The sequence below is a fragment of the Pituophis catenifer genome, unplaced genomic scaffold (assembly GCF_029215685.1).
Source record: "Pituophis catenifer annectens isolate HBS135680 unplaced genomic scaffold, rPitCat1.0.hap2 SCAF_12, whole genome shotgun sequence".
In the NCBI taxonomy this organism is placed as follows: domain Eukaryota; kingdom Metazoa; phylum Chordata; class Lepidosauria; order Squamata; family Colubridae; genus Pituophis; species Pituophis catenifer.
Window position 1 is genome coordinate 1,826,302 of NW_027256892.1, and position 18,259 is coordinate 1,844,560.

An 18,259-nucleotide genomic window follows, 5' to 3' on the forward strand; every position below is an offset into this window, starting at 1 on the left:
TGGAATTTCATCCCAAAATTCATCCTGGGGTCCGTTTTTGTATTTGGTTGAAAGAAAAAAAATGGCTTCAAAAAACATTTTTTTCCTAAGCAGCATTTTCCTGACCGCGGGGTCACGCGTTTTCTTCCCCAGGCACCAAAAAGGCTTGATTTTTAAAAAGTTGAAGCAACACCATTTTTAGACATGGAATTTCATCCCAAAATTCATCCTGGGGTCCGTTTTTGCATTTGGTTGAAAAAAAAAATGGCTTCAAAAAACATTTTTTTCCTAAGCAGCATTTTCCTGACCGCGGCGTCACGCGTTTTCTTCCCCAGGCACCAAAAAGGCTTGATTTTTAAAAAGTTGAAGCAACACCATTTTTAGACATGGAATTTCATCCGAAAATTCATCCTGGGGTCCGTTTTTGCATTTGGTTGAAAAAAAAAATTGGCTTCAAAAAACATTTTTTTCCTAGGCATCATTTTCCTGACCGCGGAGTCACGCTTTTTCTTCCCCAGGCACCAAAAAGGCTTGATTTTTAAAAAGTGGAAGCAACACCATTTTTAGACATGGAATTTCATCCCAAAATTCATCCTGGGGTCCGTTTTTGCATTTGGTTGAAATAAAAAATTTGGCTTCAAAATCATTTTGGTTCCTGAGCAGCATTTTTTCTGACCCCGGAGTCACGCGTTTTCTTCCCCAGGCACCTAAAAGGCTTGATTTTTGAAAAGTGGAAGCAACACCATTTTTAGACATGGAATTTCATCCGAAAATTCATCCTGGGGTCCGTTTTTGCATTTGGTTGAAAGAAAAAAAAATGGCTTCAAAAAACATTTTTTTCCTAAGCAGCATTTTCCTGACCGCGGGGTCACGCGTTTTCTTCCCCAGGCACAAAAAAAGGCTTGATTTTTAAAAAGTTGAGGCAACACCATTTTTAGACATGGAATTTCATCCGAAAATTCATCCTGGGGTCCGTTTTTGCATTTGGTTGAAAAAAAAAAAAATTGGCTTCAAAAAACATTTTTTTCCTAGGCAGCATTTTCCCGACCGCGGAGTCACGCTTTTTCTTCCCCAGGCACCAAAAAGGCCTGATTTTTAAAAAGTGGAAGCAACACCATTTTTAGACATGGAATTTCATCCTAAAATTCATCCTGGGGTCCGTTTTTGCATTTGGTTGAAAAAACAAATTTGGCTTCAAAAAACATTTTGGTTCCTGAGCAACATTTTTTCGGACCGCGGAGTCACGCGTTTTCTTCCCCAGGCACCAAAAAGGCTTGATTTTTAAAAAGTGGAAGCAACACCATTTTTAGACATGGAATTTCATCCCAAAATTCATCCTGGGGTCCGTTTTTGCATTTGGTTGAAAAAAGAAAATTGGCTTAAAAAAACAATTTTTTCCTAAGCAGCATTTTCCTGACCGTGGAGTCACACGTTTTCTTCCCCAGGCACCAAAAAGGCTTGATTTTTAAAAAGTGGAAGCAACACCATTTTTAGACATGGAATTTCATCCCAAAATTCATCCTGGGGTCCGTTTTTGCATTTGGTTGAAAAAAGAAAATTGGCTTCAAAAAACATTTTTTTCCTAAGCAGCATTTTCCTGACCGCGGAGTCACGAGTTTTCTTCCCCAGGCACCAAAAAGGCTTGATTTTTAAAGAGTGGAAGCAACACCATTTTTAGACATGGAATTTCATCCCAAAATTCATCCTGGGGTCCGTTTTTGCATTTGGTTGAAAAAAGAAAATTGGCTTAAGAAAACAATTTTTTTCCTAAGCAGCATTTTCCTGACCGCGGAGTCACACGTTTTCTTCCCCAGGCACCAAAAAGGCTTGATTTTTAAAAAGTGGAAGCAACACCATTTTTAGACATGGAATTTCATCCCAAAATTCATCCTGGGGTCCATTTTTGCATTTGGTTGAAAGAAAAAAAAATGGCTTCAAAAAACATTTTTTTCCTAGGCAGCATTTTCCTGACCGCGGAGTCACGCGTTTTCTTCCCCAGGCACCAAAAAGGCTTGATTTTTAAAAAGTGGAAGCAACACCATTTTTAGACATGGAATTTCATCCCAAAATTCATCCTGGGCTCCGTTTTTGCATTTGGTTTAAAAAAACAAATTTGGCTTCAAAAAACATTTTGGTTCCTGAGCAGCATTTTTTCTGACCGCGGAGTCACACGTTTTCTTCCCCAGGCACCAAAAAGGCTTGATTTTTAAAAAGTGGAAGCAACACCATTTTCAGACATGGAATTTCATCCCAAAATTCATCCTGGGATCCGTTTTTGCATTTGGTTGAAAGAAAAAAAAAATGGCTTCAAAAAACATTTTTTTCCTAAGCAGCATTTTCCTGACCGCGGGGTCACGGGTTTTCTTCCCCAGGCACCAAAAAGGCTTGATTTTTAAAAAGTTGAAGCAACACCATTTTTAGACATGGAATTTCATCCCAAAATTCATCCTGGGGTCCGTTTTTGCATTTGGTTGAAAAAAAAAATGGCTTCAAAAAACATTTTTTTCCTAAGCAGCATTTTCCTGACCGCGGCGTCACGCGTTTTCTTCCCCAGGCACCAAAAAGGCTTGATTTTTAAAAAGTTGAAGCAACACCATTTTTAGACATGGAATTTCATCCGAAAATTCATCCTGGGGTCCGTTTTTGCATTTGGTTGAAAAAAAAAATTGGCTTCAAAAAACATTTTTTTCCTAGGCATCATTTTCCTGACCGCGGAGTCACGCTTTTTCTTCCCCAGGCACCAAAAAGGCTTGATTTTTAAAAAGTGGAAGCAACACCATTTTTAGACATGGGATTTCATCCCAAAATTCATCCTGGGGTCCGTTTTTGCATTTGGTTGAAATAAAAAATTTGGCTTCAAAAAACATTTTGGTTCCTGAGCAGCATTTTTTCTGACCCCGGAGTCACGCGTTTTCTTCCCCAGGCACCTAAAAGGCTTGATTTTTAAAAAGTGGAAGCAACACCATTTTTAGACATGGAATTTCATCCCAAAATTCATCCTGGGGTCCGTTTTTGCATTTGGTTGAAAGAAAAAAAAATGGCTTCAAAAAACATTTTTTTCCTAAGCAGCATTTTCCTGACCGCGGGGTCACGCGTTTTCTTCCCCAGGCACAAAAAAAGGCTTGATTTTTAAAAAGTTGAAGCAACACCATTTTTAGACATGGAATTTCATCCGAAAATTCATCCTGGGGTCCGTTTTTGCATTTGGTTGAAAAAAAAAAATTGGCTTCAAAAAACATTTTTTTCCTAGGCAGCATTTTCCTGACCGCGGAGTCACGCTTTTTCTTCCCCAGGCACCAAAAAGGCCTGATTTTTAAAAAGTGGAAGCAACACCATTTTTAGACATGGAATTTCATCCCAAAATTCATCCTGGGGTCCGTTTTTGCATTTGGTTGAAAAAAGAAAATTGGCTTCAAAAAACATTTTTTTCCTAAGCAGCATTTTCCTGACCGCGGAGTCACGCGTTTTCTTCCCCAGGCACCAAAAAGGCTTGATTTTTAAAAAGTGGAAGCAACACCATTTTTAGACATGGAATTTCATCCCAAAATTCATCCTGGGGTCCGTTTTTGCATTTGGTTGAAAAAAGAAAATTGGCTTAAAAAAACAATTTTTTCCTAAGCAGCATTTTCCTGACCGCGGAGTCACACGTTTTCTTCCCCAGGCACCAAAAAGGCTTGATTTTTAAAAAGTGGAAGCAACACCATTTTTAGACATGGAATTTCATCCCAAAATTCATCCTGGGGTCCGTTTTTGCATTTGGTTGAAAGAAAAAAAAATGGCTTCAAAAAACATTTTGGTTCCTGAGCAGCATTTTTTCTGACCGCGGAGTCACACGTTTTCTTCCCCAGGCACCAAAAAGGTTTGATTTTTAAAAAGTGGAAGCAACACCATTTTCAGACATGGAATTTCATCCCAAAATTCATCCTGGGGTCGGTTTTTGCATTTGGTTGAAAGAAAAAAAATGGCTTCAAAAAACATTTTTTTCCTAAGCAGCATTTTCCTGACCGCGGGGTCACGCGTTTTCTTCCCCAGGCACCAAAAAGGCTTGATTTTTAAAAAGTTGAAGCAACACCATTTTTAGACATGGAATTTCATCCCAAAATTCATCCTGGGGTCCGTTTTTGTATTTGGTTGAAAGAAAAAAAATGGCTTCAAAAAACATTTTTTTCCTAAGCAGCATTTTCCTGACCGCGGGGTCACGCGTTTTCTTCCCCAGGCACCAAAAAGGCTTGATTTTTAAAAAGTTGAAGCAACACCATTTTTAGACATGGAATTTCATCCCAAAATTCATCCTGGGGTCCGTTTTTGCATTTGGTTGAAAAAAAAAAATGGCTTCAAAAAACATTTTTTTTTTAAGCAGCATTTTCCTGACCGTGAAGTCACGCGTTTTCTTCCCCAGGCACAAAAAAAGGCTTGATTTTTAAAAAGTTGAAACAACACCATTTTTAGACATGGAATTTCATTCGAAAATTCATCCTGGGGTCCGTTTTTGCATTTGGTTGAAAAAAAAAAAATTGGCTTCAAAAAACATTTTTTTCCTAGGCAGCATTTTCCTGACCGCGGAGTCACGCTTTTTCTTCCCCAGGCACCAAAAAGGCTTGATTTTTAAAAAGTGGAAGCAACACCATTTTTAGACATGGAATTTCATCCGAAAATTCATCCTGGGGTCCGTTTTTGCATTTGGTTGAAAAAACAAATTTGGCTTCAAAAAACATTTTGGTTCCTGAGCAGCATTTTTTCGGACCGCGGAGTCACGCGTTTTCTTCCCCAGGCACCAAAAAGGCTTGATTTTTAAAAAGTGGAAGCAACACCATTTTTAGACATGGAATTTCATCCCAAAATTCATCCTGGGGTCCGTTTTTGCATTTGGTTGAAAAAAGAAAATTGGCTTAAAAAAACAATTTTTTCCTAAGCAGCATTTTCCTGACCGCGGAGTCACACGTTTTCTTCCCCAGGCACCAAAAAGGCTTGATTTTTAAAAAGTGGAAGCAACACCATTTTTAGACATGGAATTTCATCCCAAAATTCATCCTGGGGTCCGTTTTTGCATTTGGTTTAAAAAAACAAATTTGGCTTCAAAAAACATTTTGGTTCCTGAGCAGCATTTTTTCTGACCGCGGAGTCACACGTTTTCTTCCCCAGGCACCAAAAAGGTTTGATTTTTAAAAAGTGGAAGCAACACCATTTTCAGACATGGAATTTCATCCCAAAATTCATCCTGGGGTCCGTTTTTGCATTTGGTTGAAAGAAAAAAAAATGGCTTCAAAAAACATTTTTTTCCTAAGCAGCATTTTCCTGACCGCGGGGTCACGCGTTTTCTTCCCCAGGCACCAAAAAGGCTTGATTTTTAAAAAGTTGAAGCAACACCATTTTTAGACATGGAATTTCATCCCAAAATTCATCCTGGGGTCCGTTTTTGTATTTGGTTGAAAGAAAAAAAATGGCTTCAAAAAACATTTTTTTCCTAAGCAGCATTTTCCTGACCGCGGGGTCACGCGTTTTCTTCCCCAGGCACCAAAAAGGCTTGATTTTTAAAAAGTTGACGCAACACCATTTTTAGACATGGAATTTCATCCCAAAATTCATCCTGGGGTCCGTTTTTGCATTTGGTTGAAAAAAAAAAATGGCTTCAAAAAACATTTTTTTCCTAAGCAGCATTTTCCTGACCGTGAAGTCACGCGTTTTCTTCCCCAGGCACAAAAAAAGGCTTGATTTTTAAAAAGTTGAAGCAACACCATTTTTAGACATGGAATTTCATTCGAAAATTCATCCTGGGGTCCGTTTTTGCATTTGGTTGAAAAAAAAAAAATTGGCTTCAAAAAACATTTTTTTCCTAGGCAGCATTTTCCTGACCGCGGAGTCACGCTTTTTCTTCCCCAGGCACCAAAAAGGCTTGATTTTTAAAAAGTGGAAGCAACACCATTTTTAGACATGGAATTTCATCCGAAAATTCATCCTGGGGTCCGTTTTTGCATTTGGTTGAAAAAACAAATTTGGCTTCAAAAAACATTTTGGTTCCTGAGCAGCATTTTTTCGGACCGCGGAGTCACGCGTTTTCTTCCCCAGGCACCAAAAAGGCTTGATTTTTAAAAAGTGGAAGCAACACCATTTTTAGACATGGAATTTCATCCCAAAATTCATCCTGGGGTCCGTTTTTGCATTTGGTTGAAAAAAGAAAATTGGCTTAAAAAAACAATTTTTTCCTAAGCAGCATTTTCCTGACCGCCAAGTCACACGTTTTCTTCCCCAGGCACCAAAAAGGCTTGATTTTTAAAAAGTGGAAGCAACACCATTTTTAGACATGGAATTTCATCCCAAAATTCATCCTGGGGTCCGTTTTTGCATTTGGTTGAAAAAAGAATATTGGCTTCAAAAAACATTTTTTTCCTAAGCAGCATTTTCCTGACCGCGGAGTCACACGTTTTCTTCCCCAGGCACCAAAAAGGCTTGATTTTTAAAAAGTGGAAGCAACACCATTTTTAGACATGGAATTTCATCCCAAAATTCATCCTGGGGTCCGTTTTTGCATTTGGTTGAAAGAAAAAAAAATGGCTTCAAAAAACATTTTGGTTCCTGAGCAGCATTTTTTCTGACCGCGGAGTCACACGTTTTCTTCCCCAGGCACCAAAAAGGTTTGATTTTTAAAAAGTGGAAGCAACACCATTTTCAGACATGGAATTTCATCCCAAAATTCATCCTGGGGTCCGTTTTTGCATTTGGTTGAAAGAAAAAAAATGGCTTCAAAAAACATTTTTTTCCTAAGCAGCATTTTCCTGACCGCGGGGTCACGCGTTTTCTTCCCCAGGCACCAAAAAGGCTTGATTTTTAAAAAGTTGAAGCAACACCATTTTTAGACATGGAATTTCATCCCAAAATTCATCCTGGGGTCCGTTTTTGTATTTGGTTGAAAGAAAAAAAATGGCTTCAAAAAACATTTTTTTCCTAAGCAGCATTTTCCTGACCGCGGGGTCACGCGTTTTCTTCCCCAGGCACCAAAAAGGCTTGATTTTTAAAAAGTTGAAGCAACACCATTTTTAGACATGGAATTTCATCCCAAAATTCATCCTGGGGTCCGTTTTTGCATTTGGTTGAAAAAAAAAAAATGGCTTCAAAAAACATTTTTTTCCTAAGCAGCATTTTCCTGACCGTGAAGTCACGCGTTTTCTTCCCCAGGCACAAAAAAAGGCTTGATTTTTAAAAAGTTGAAACAACACCATTTTTAGACATGGAATTTCATTCGAAAATTCATCCTGGGGTCCGTTTTTGCATTTGGTTGAAAAAAAAAAAATTGGCTTCAAAAAACATTTTTTTCCTAGGCAGCATTTTCCTGACCGCGGAGTCACGCTTTTTCTTCCCCAGGCACCAAAAAGGCTTGATTTTTAAAAAGTGGAAGCAACACCATTTTTAGACATGGAATTTCATCCGAAAATTCATCCTGGGGTCCGTTTTTGCATTTGGTTGAAAAAACAAATTTGGCTTCAAAAAACATTTTGGTTCCTGAGCAGCATTTTTTCGGACCGCGGAGTCACGCGTTTTCTTCCCCAGGCACCAAAAAGGCTTGATTTTTAAAAAGTGGAAGCAACACCATTTTTAGACATGGAATTTCATCCCAAAATTCATCCTGGGGTCCGTTTTTGCATTTGGTTGAAAAAAGAAAATTGGCTTAAAAAAACAATTTTTTCCTAAGCAGCATTTTCCTGACCGCGGAGTCACACGTTTTCTTCCCCAGGCACCAAAAAGGCTTGATTTTTAAAAAGTGGAAGCAACACCATTTTTAGACATGGAATTTCATCCCAAAATTCATCCTGGGGTCCGTTTTTGCATTTGGTTTAAAAAAACAAATTTGGCTTCAAAAAACATTTTGGTTCCTGAGCAGCATTTTTTCTGACCGCGGAGTCACACGTTTTCTTCCCCAGGCACCAAAAAGGTTTGATTTTTAAAAAGTGGAAGCAACACCATTTTCAGACATGGAATTTCATCCCAAAATTCATCCTGGGGTCCGTTTTTGCATTTGGTTGAAAGAAAAAAAAATGGCTTCAAAAAACATTTTTTTCCTAAGCAGCATTTTCCTGACCGCGGGGTCACGCGTTTTCTTCCCCAGGCACCAAAAAGGCTTGATTTTTAAAAAGTTGAAGCAACACCATTTTTAGACATGGAATTTCATCCCAAAATTCATCCTGGGGTCCGTTTTTGTATTTGGTTGAAAGAAAAAAAATGGCTTCAAAAAACATTTTTTTCCTAAGCAGCATTTTCCTGACCGCGGGGTCACGCGTTTTCTTCCCCAGGCACCAAAAAGGCTTGATTTTTAAAAAGTTGACGCAACACCATTTTTAGACATGGAATTTCATCCCAAAATTCATCCTGGGGTCCGTTTTTGCATTTGGTTGAAAAAAAAAAATGGCTTCAAAAAACATTTTTTTCCTAAGCAGCATTTTCCTGACCGTGAAGTCACGCGTTTTCTTCCCCAGGCACAAAAAAAGGCTTGATTTTTAAAAAGTTGAAGCAACACCATTTTTAGACATGGAATTTCATTCGAAAATTCATCCTGGGGTCCGTTTTTGCATTTGGTTGAAAAAAAAAAAATTGGCTTCAAAAAACATTTTTTTCCTAGGCAGCATTTTCCTGACCGCGGAGTCACGCTTTTTCTTCCCCAGGCACCAAAAAGGCTTGATTTTTAAAAAGTGGAAGCAACACCATTTTTAGACATGGAATTTCATCCGAAAATTCATCCTGGGGTCCGTTTTTGCATTTGGTTGAAAAAACAAATTTGGCTTCAAAAAACATTTTGGTTCCTGAGCAGCATTTTTTCGGACCGCGGAGTCACGCGTTTTCTTCCCCAGGCACCAAAAAGGCTTGATTTTTAAAAAGTGGAAGCAACACCATTTTTAGACATGGAATTTCATCCCAAAATTCATCCTGGGGTCCGTTTTTGCATTTGGTTGAAAAAAGAAAATTGGCTTAAAAAAACAATTTTTTCCTAAGCAGCATTTTCCTGACCGCCAAGTCACACGTTTTCTTCCCCAGGCACCAAAAAGGCTTGATTTTTAAAAAGTGGAAGCAACACCATTTTTAGACATGGAATTTCATCCCAAAATTCATCCTGGGGTCCGTTTTTGCATTTGGTTGAAAAAAGAATATTGGCTTCAAAAAACATTTTTTTCCTAAGCAGCATTTTCCTGACCGCGGAGTCACGCGTTTTCTTCCCCAGGCACCAAAAAGGCTTGATTTTTAAAAAGTGGAAGCAACAACATTTTTAGACATGGAATTTCATTCGAAAATTCATCCTGGGGTCCGTTTTTGCATTTGGTTGAAAGAAAAAAAAATGGCTTCAAAAAACATTTTTTTCCTAAGCAGCATTTTCCTGACCGCGGGGTCAAGCGTTTTCTTCCCCAGGCACCAAAAAGGCTTGATTTTTAAAAAGTCGAAGCAACACCATTTTTAGACATGGAATTTCATCCCAAAATTCATCCTGGGGTCCGTTTTTGCATTTGGTTGAAAAAAAAAATTGGCTTCAAAAAACATTTTGGTTCCTGAGCAGCATTTTTTCGGACCACCGAGTCACGCGTTTTCTTCAACAGGCACCAAAAAGGCTTGATTTTTAAAAAGGTGAAGCAACACCATTTTTAGACATGGAATTTCATCCCAAAATTCATCCTGCGGTCCGTTTTTGCATTTGGTTTAAAAAAACAAATTTGGCTTCAAAAAACATTTTGGTTCCTGAGCAGCATTTTTTCTGACCGCGGAGTCACGCGTTTTCTTCCCCAGGCACCAAAAAGGCTTGATTTTTAAAAAGTGGAAGCAACACCATTTTTAGACATGGAATTTCATCCCAAAATTCATCCTGGGGTCCGTTTTTGCATTTGGTTGAAAAAAGAAAATTGGCTTAAAAAAACAATTTTTTCCTAAGCAGCATTTTCCTGACCGCGGAGTCACACGTTTTCTTCCCCAGGCACCAAAAAGGCTTGATTTTTAAAAAGTGGAAGCAACACCATTTTTAGACATGGAATTTCATCCCAAAATTCATCCTGGGGTCCGTTTTTGCATTTGGTTGAAAGAAAAAAAAATGGCTTCAAAAAACATTTTTTTCCTAAGCAGCATTTTCCTGACCACGGGGTCACGCGTTTTCTTCCCCAGGCACCAAAAAGGCTTGATTTTTAAAAAGTGGAAGCAACACCATTTTTAGACATGGAATTTCATCCCAAAATTCATCCTGGGGTCCGTTTTTGCATTTGGTTTAAAAAAACAAATTTGGCTTCAAAAAACATTTTGGTTCCTAAGCAGCATTTTCCTGACCGCGGGGTCACGCGTTTTCTTCCCCAGGCGCCAAAAAGGCTTGATTTTTAAAAAGTTGAAGCAACACCATTTTTAGACATGGAATTTCATCCCAAAATTCATCCTGGGGTCCGTTTTTGCATTTGGTTGAAAAAAAAAATGGCTTCAAAAAACATTTTTTTCCTAAGCAGCATTTTCCTGACCGCGGGGTCACGCGTTTTCTTCCCCAGGCACCAAAAAGGCTTGATTTTTAAAAAGTTGAAGCAACACCATTTTTAGACATGGAATTTCATCCCAAAATTCATCCTGGGGTCCGTTTTTGCATTTGGTTTAAAAAAAAAAATGGCTTCAAAAAACATTTTTTTCCTAAGCAGGATTTTCCTGACCGCGGGGTCACGCGTTTTCTTCCCCAGGCACCAAAAAGGCTTGATTTTTAAAAAGTTGAAGCAACACCATTTTTAGACATGGAATTTCATCCGAAAATTCATCCTGGGGTCCGTTTTTGCATTTGGTTGAAAAAAAAAATTGGCTTCAAAAAACATTTTTTTCCTAGGCATCATTTTCCTGACCGCGGAGTCACGCTTTTTCTTCCCCAGGCACCAAAAAGGCTTGATTTTTAAAAAGTGGAAGCAACACCATTTTTAGACATGGAATTTCATCCCAAAATTCATCCTGGGGTCCGTTTTTGCATTTGGTTTAAAAAAACAAATTTGGCTTCAAAAAACATTTTGGTTCCTGAGCAGCATTTTTTCTGACCGCGGAGTCACACGTTTTCTTCCCCAGGCACCAAAAAGGTTTGATTTTTAAAAAGTGGAAGCAACACCATTTTCAGACATGGAATTTCATCCCAAAATTCATCCTGGGGTCCGTTTTTGCATTTGGTTGAAAGAAAAAAAAATGGCTTCAAAAAACATTTTTTTCCTAAGCAGCATTTTCCTGACCGCGGGGTCACGCGTTTTCTTCCCCAGGCACCAAAAAGGCTTGATTTTTAAAAAGTTGAAGCAACACCATTTTTAGACATGGAATTTCATCCCAAAATTCATCCTGGGGTCCGTTTTTGTATTTGGTTGAAAGAAAAAAAATGGCTTCAAAAAACATTTTTTTCCTAAGCAGCATTTTCCTGACCGCGGGGTCACGCGTTTTCTTCCCCAGGCACCAAAAAGGCTTGATTTTTAAAAAGTTGACGCAACACCATTTTTAGACATGGAATTTCATCCCAAAATTCATCCTGGGGTCCGTTTTTGCATTTGGTTGAAAAAAAAAATGGCTTCAAAAAACATTTTTTTCCTAAGCAGCATTTTCCTGACCGTGAAGTCACGCGTTTTCTTCCCCAGGCACAAAAAAAGGCTTGATTTTTAAAAAGTTGAAGCAACACCATTTTTAGACATGGAATTTCATTCGAAAATTCATCCTGGGGTCCGTTTTTGCATTTGGTTGAAAAAAAAAAAATTGGCTTCAAAAAACATTTTTTTCCTAGGCAGCATTTTCCTGACCGCGGAGTCACGCTTTTTCTTCCCCAGGCACCAAAAAGGCTTGATTTTTAAAAAGTGGAAGCAACACCATTTTTAGACATGGAATTTCATCCGAAAATTCATCCTGGGGTCCGTTTTTGCATTTGGTTGAAAAAACAAATTTGGCTTCAAAAAACATTTTGGTTCCTGAGCAGCATTTTTTCGGACCGCGGAGTCACGCGTTTTCTTCCCCAGGCACCAAAAAGGCTTGATTTTTAAAAAGTGGAAGCAACACCATTTTTAGACATGGAATTTCATCCCAAAATTCATCCTGGGGTCCGTTTTTGCATTTGGTTGAAAAAAGAAAATTGGCTTAAAAAAACAATTTTTTCCTAAGCAGCATTTTCCTGACCGCCAAGTCACACGTTTTCTTCCCCAGGCACCAAAAAGGCTTGATTTTTAAAAAGTGGAAGCAACACCATTTTTAGACATGGAATTTCATCCCAAAATTCATCCTGGGGTCCGTTTTTGCATTTGGTTGAAAAAAGAATATTGGCTTCAAAAAACATTTTTTTCCTAAGCAGCATTTTCCTGACCGCGGAGTCACGCGTTTTCTTCCCCAGGCACCAAAAAGGCTTGATTTTTAAAAAGTGGAAGCAACAACATTTTTAGACATGGAATTTCATTCGAAAATTCATCCTGGGGTCCGTTTTTGCATTTGGTTGAAAGAAAAAAAAATGGCTTCAAAAAACATTTTTTTCCTAAGCAGCATTTTCCTGACCGCGGGGTCAAGCGTTTTCTTCCCCAGGCACCAAAAAGGCTTGATTTTTAAAAAGTCGAAGCAACACCATTTTTAGACATGGAATTTCATCCCAAAATTCATCCTGGGGTCCGTTTTTGCATTTGGTTGAAAAAAAAAATTGGCTTCAAAAAACATTTTGGTTCCTGAGCAGCATTTTTTCGGACCACCGAGTCACGCGTTTTCTTCAACAGGCACCAAAAAGGCTTGATTTTTAAAAAGGTGAAGCAACACCATTTTTAGACATGGAATTTCATCCCAAAATTCATCCTGCGGTCCGTTTTTGCATTTGGTTTAAAAAAACAAATTTGGCTTCAAAAAACATTTTGGTTCCTGAGCAGCATTTTTTCTGACCGCGGAGTCACGCGTTTTCTTCCCCAGGCACCAAAAAGGCTTGATTTTTAAAAAGTGGAAGCAACACCATTTTTAGACATGGAATTTCATCCCAAAATTCATCCTGGGGTCCGTTTTTGCATTTGGTTGAAAAAAGAAAATTGGCTTAAAAAAACAATTTTTTCCTAAGCAGCATTTTCCTGACCGCGGAGTCACACGTTTTCTTCCCCAGGCACCAAAAAGGCTTGATTTTTAAAAAGTGGAAGCAACACCATTTTTAGACATGGAATTTCATCCCAAAATTCATCCTGGGGTCCGTTTTTGCATTTGGTTGAAAGAAAAAAAAATGGCTTCAAAAAACATTTTTTTCCTAAGCAGCATTTTCCTGACCACGGGGTCACGCGTTTTCTTCCCCAGGCACCAAAAAGGCTTGATTTTTAAAAAGTGGAAGCAACACCATTTTTAGACATGGAATTTCATCCCAAAATTCATCCTGGGGTCCGTTTTTGCATTTGGTTTAAAAAAACAAATTTGGCTTCAAAAAACATTTTTTTCCTAAGCAGCATTTTCCTGATCATAGACTCACGCGTTTTCTTCCCCAGGCACCAAAAAGGCTTGATTTTTAAAAAGTGGAAGCAACACCATTTTTAGACATGGAATTTCATCCCAAAATTCATCCTGGGGTCCGTTTTTGCATTTGGTTGAAAAAAAAAATGGCTTCAAAAAACATTTTTTTCCTAAGCAGCATTTTCCTGACCGCGGGGTCACGCGTTTTCTTCCCCAGGCACCAAAAAGGCTTGATTTTTAAAAAGTTGAAGCAACACCATTTTTAGACATGGAATTTCATCCCAAAATTCATCCTGGGGTCCGTTTTTGCATTTGGTTTAAAAAAAAAAATGGCTTCAAAAAACATTTTTTTCCTAAGCAGCATTTTCCTGACCGCGGGGTCACGCGTTTTCTTCCCCAGGCACCAAAAAGGCTTGATTTTTAAAAAGTTGAAGCAACACCATTTTTAGACATGGAATTTCATCCGAAAATTCATCCTGGGGTCCGTTTTTGCATTTGGTTGAAAAAAAAAATTGGCTTCAAAAAACATTTTTTTCCTAGGCATCATTTTCCTGACCGCGGAGTCACGCTTTTTCTTCCCCAGGCACCAAAAAGGCTTGATTTTTAAAAAGTGGAAGCAACACCATTTTTAGACATGGAATTTCATCCCAAAATTCATCCTGGGGTCCGTTTTTGTATTTGGTTGAAAGAAAAAAAATGGCTTCAAAAAACATTTTTTTCCTAAGCAGCATTTTCCTGACCGCGGGGTCACGCGTTTTCTTCCCCAGGCACCAAAAAGGCTTGATTTTTAAAAAGTTGACGCAACACCATTTTTAGACATGGAATTTCATCCCAAAATTCATCCTGGGGTCCGTTTTTGCATTTGGTTGAAAAAAAAAAATGGCTTCAAAAAACATTTTTTTCCTAAGCAGCATTTTCCTGACCGTGAAGTCACGCGTTTTCTTCCCCAGGCACAAAAAAAGGCTTGATTTTTAAAAAGTTGAAGCAACACCATTTTTAGACATGGAATTTCATTCGAAAATTCATCCTGGGGTCCGTTTTTGCATTTGGTTGAAAAAAAAAAAATTGGCTTCAAAAAACATTTTTTTCCTAGGCAGCATTTTCCTGACCGCGGAGTCACGCTTTTTCTTCCCCAGGCACCAAAAAGGCTTGATTTTTAAAAAGTGGAAGCAACACCATTTTTAGACATGGAATTTCATCCGAAAATTCATCCTGGGGTCCGTTTTTGCATTTGGTTGAAAAAACAAATTTGGCTTCAAAAAACATTTTGGTTCCTGAGCAGCATTTTTTCGGACCGCGGAGTCACGCGTTTTCTTCCCCAGGCACCAAAAAGGCTTGATTTTTAAAAAGTGGAAGCAACACCATTTTTAGACATGGAATTTCATCCCAAAATTCATCCTGGGGTCCGTTTTTGCATTTGGTTGAAAAAAGAAAATTGGCTTAAAAAAACAATTTTTTCCTAAGCAGCATTTTCCTGACCGCCAAGTCACACGTTTTCTTTCCCAGGCACCAAAAAGGCTTGATTTTTAAAAAGTGGAAGCAACACCATTTTTAGACATGGAATTTCATCCCAAAATTCATCCTGGGGTCCGTTTTTGCATTTGGTTGAAAAAAGAATATTGGCTTCAAAAAACATTTTTTTCCTAAGCAGCATTTTCCTGACCGCGGAGTCACGCGTTTTCTTCCCCAGGCACCAAAAAGGCTTGATTTTTAAAAAGTGGAAGCAACAACATTTTTAGACATGGAATTTCATCCGAAAATTCATCCTGGGGTCCGTTTTTGCATTTGGTTGAAAGAAAAAAAAATGGCTTCAAAAAACATTTTTTTCCTAAGCAGCATTTTCCTGACCGCGGGGTCAAGCGTTTTCTTCCCCAGGCACCAAAAAGGCTTGATTTTTAAAAAGTCGAAGCAACACCATTTTTAGACATGGAATTTCATCCCAAAATTCATCCTGGGGTCCGTTTTTGCATTTGGTTGAAAAAAAAAATTGGCTTCAAAAAACATTTTGGTTCCTGAGCAGCATTTTTTCGGACCACCGAGTCACGCGTTTTCTTCCCCAGGCACCAAAAAGGCTTGATTTTTAAAAAGGTGAAGCAACACCATTTTTAGACATGGAATTTCATCCCAAAATTCATCCTGCGGTCCGTTTTTGCATTTGGTTTAAAAAAACAAATTTGGCTTCAAAAAACATTTTGGTTCCTGAGCAGCATTTTTTCTGACCGCGGAGTCACGCGTTTTCTTCCCCAGGCACCAAAAAGGCTTGATTTTTAAAAAGTGGAAGCAACACCATTTTTAGACATGGAATTTCATCCCAAAATTCATCCTGGGGTCCGTTTTTGCATTTGGTTGAAAAAAGAAAATTGGCTTAAAAAAACAATTTTTTCCTAAGCAGCATTTTCCTGACCGCGGAGTCACACGTTTTCTTCCCCAGGCACCAAAAAGGCTTGATTTTTAAAAAGTGGAAGCAACACCATTTTTAGACATGGAATTTCATCCCAAAATTCATCCTGGGGTCCGTTTTTGCATTTGGTTGAAAGAAAAAAAAATGGCTTCAAAAAACATTTTTTTCCTAAGCAGCATTTTCCTGACCACGGGGTCACGCGTTTTCTTCCCCAGGCAACAAAAAGGCTTGATTTTTAAAAAGTGGAAGCAACACCATTTTTAGACATGGAATTTCATCCCAAAATTCATCCTGGGGTCCGTTTTTGCATTTGGTTTAAAAAAACAAATTTGGCTTCAAAAAACATTTTGGTTCCTAAGCAGCATTTTCCTGACCGCGGGGTCACGCGTTTTCTTCCCCAGGCGCCAAAAAGGCTTGATTTTTAAAAAGTTGAAGCAACACCATTTTTAGACATGGAATTTCATCCCAAAATTCATCCTGGGGTCCGTTTTTGTATTTGGTTGAAAGAAAAAAAAATGGCTTCAAAAAACATTTTTTTCCTAAGCAGCATTTTCCTGACCGCGGGGTCACGCGTTTTCTTCCCCAGGCACCAAAAAGGCTTGATTTTTAAAAAGTTGAAGCAACACCATTTTTAGACATGGAATTTCATCCCAAAATTCATCCTGGGGTCCGTTTTTGCATTTGGTTTAAAAAGAAAAATGGCTTCAAAAAACATTTTTTTCCTAAGCAGGATTTTCCTGACCGCGGGGTCACGCGTTTTCTTCCCCAGGCACCAAAAAGGCTTGATTTTTAAAAAGTTGAAGCAACACCATTTTTAGACATGGAATTTCATCCGAAAATTCATCCTGGGGTCCGTTTTTGCATTTGGTTGAAAGAAAAAAAAATGGCTTCAAAAAACATTTTTTTCCTAAGCAGCATTTTCCTGACCGCGGGGTCAAGCGTTTTCTTCCCCAGGCACCAAAAAGGCTTGATTTTTAAAAAGTCGAAGCAACACCATTTTTAGACATGGAATTTCATCCCAAAATTCATCCTGGGGTCCGTTTTTGCATTTGGTTGAAAAAAAAAATTGGCTTCAAAAAACATTTTGGTTCCTGAGCAGCATTTTTTCGGACCACCGAGTCACGCGTTTTCTTCCCCAGGCACCAAAAAGGCTTGATTTTTAAAAAGGTGAAGCAACACCATTTTTAGACATGGAATTTCATCCCAAAATTCATCCTGCGGTCCGTTTTTGCATTTGGTTTAAAAAAACAAATTTGGCTTCAAAAAACATTTTGGTTCCTGAGCAGCATTTTTTCTGACCGCGGAGTCACGCGTTTTCTTCCCCAGGCACCAAAAAGGCTTGATTTTTAAAAAGTGGAAGCAACACCATTTTTAGACATGGAATTTCATCCCAAAATTCATCCTGGGGTCCGTTTTTGCATTTGGTTGAAAAAAGAAAATTGGCTTAAAAAAACAATTTTTTCCTAAGCAGCATTTTCCTGACCGCGGAGTCACACGTTTTCTTCCCCAGGCACCAAAAAGGCTTGATTTTTAAAAAGTGGAAGCAACACCATTTTTAGACATGGAATTTCATCCCAAAATTCATCCTGGGGTCCGTTTTTGCATTTGGTTGAAAGAAAAAAAAATGGCTTCAAAAAACATTTTTTTCCTAAGCAGCATTTTCCTGACCACGGGGTCACGCGTTTTCTTCCCCAGGCAACAAAAAGGCTTGATTTTTAAAAAGTGGAAGCAACACCATTTTTAGACATGGAATTTCATCCCAAAATTCATCCTGGGGTCCGTTTTTGCATTTGGTTTAAAAAAACAAATTTGGCTTCAAAAAACATTTTGGTTCCTAAGCAGCATTTTCCTGACCGCGGGGTCACGCGTTTTCTTCCCCAGGCGCCAAAAAGGCTTGATTTTTAAAAAGTTGAAGCAACACCATTTTTAGACATGGAATTTCATCCCAAAATTCATCCTGGGGTCCGTTTTTGTATTTGGTTGAAAGAAAAAAAAATGGCTTCAAAAAACAATTTTTTCCTAAGCAGCATTTTCCTGACCGCGGGGTCACGCGTTTTCTTCCCCAAGCACCAAAAAGGCTTGATTTTTAAAAAGTTGAAGCAACACCATTTTTAGACATGGAATTTCATCCCAAAATTCATCCTGGGGTCCGTTTTTGCATTTGGTTTAAAAAAAAAAATGGCTTCAAAAAACATTTTTTTCCTAAGCAGGATTTTCCTGACCCCGGGGTCACGCGTTTTCTTCCCCAGGCACCAAAAAGGCTTGATTTTTAAAAAGTTGAAGCAACACCATTTTTAGACATGGAATTTCATCCGAAAATTCATCCTGGGGTCCGTTTTTGCATTTGGTTGAAAAAAAAAATTGGCTTCAAAAAACATTTTTTTCCTAGGCATCATTTTCCTGACCGCGGAGTCACGCTTTTTCTTCCCCAGGCACCAAAAAGGCTTGATTTTTAAA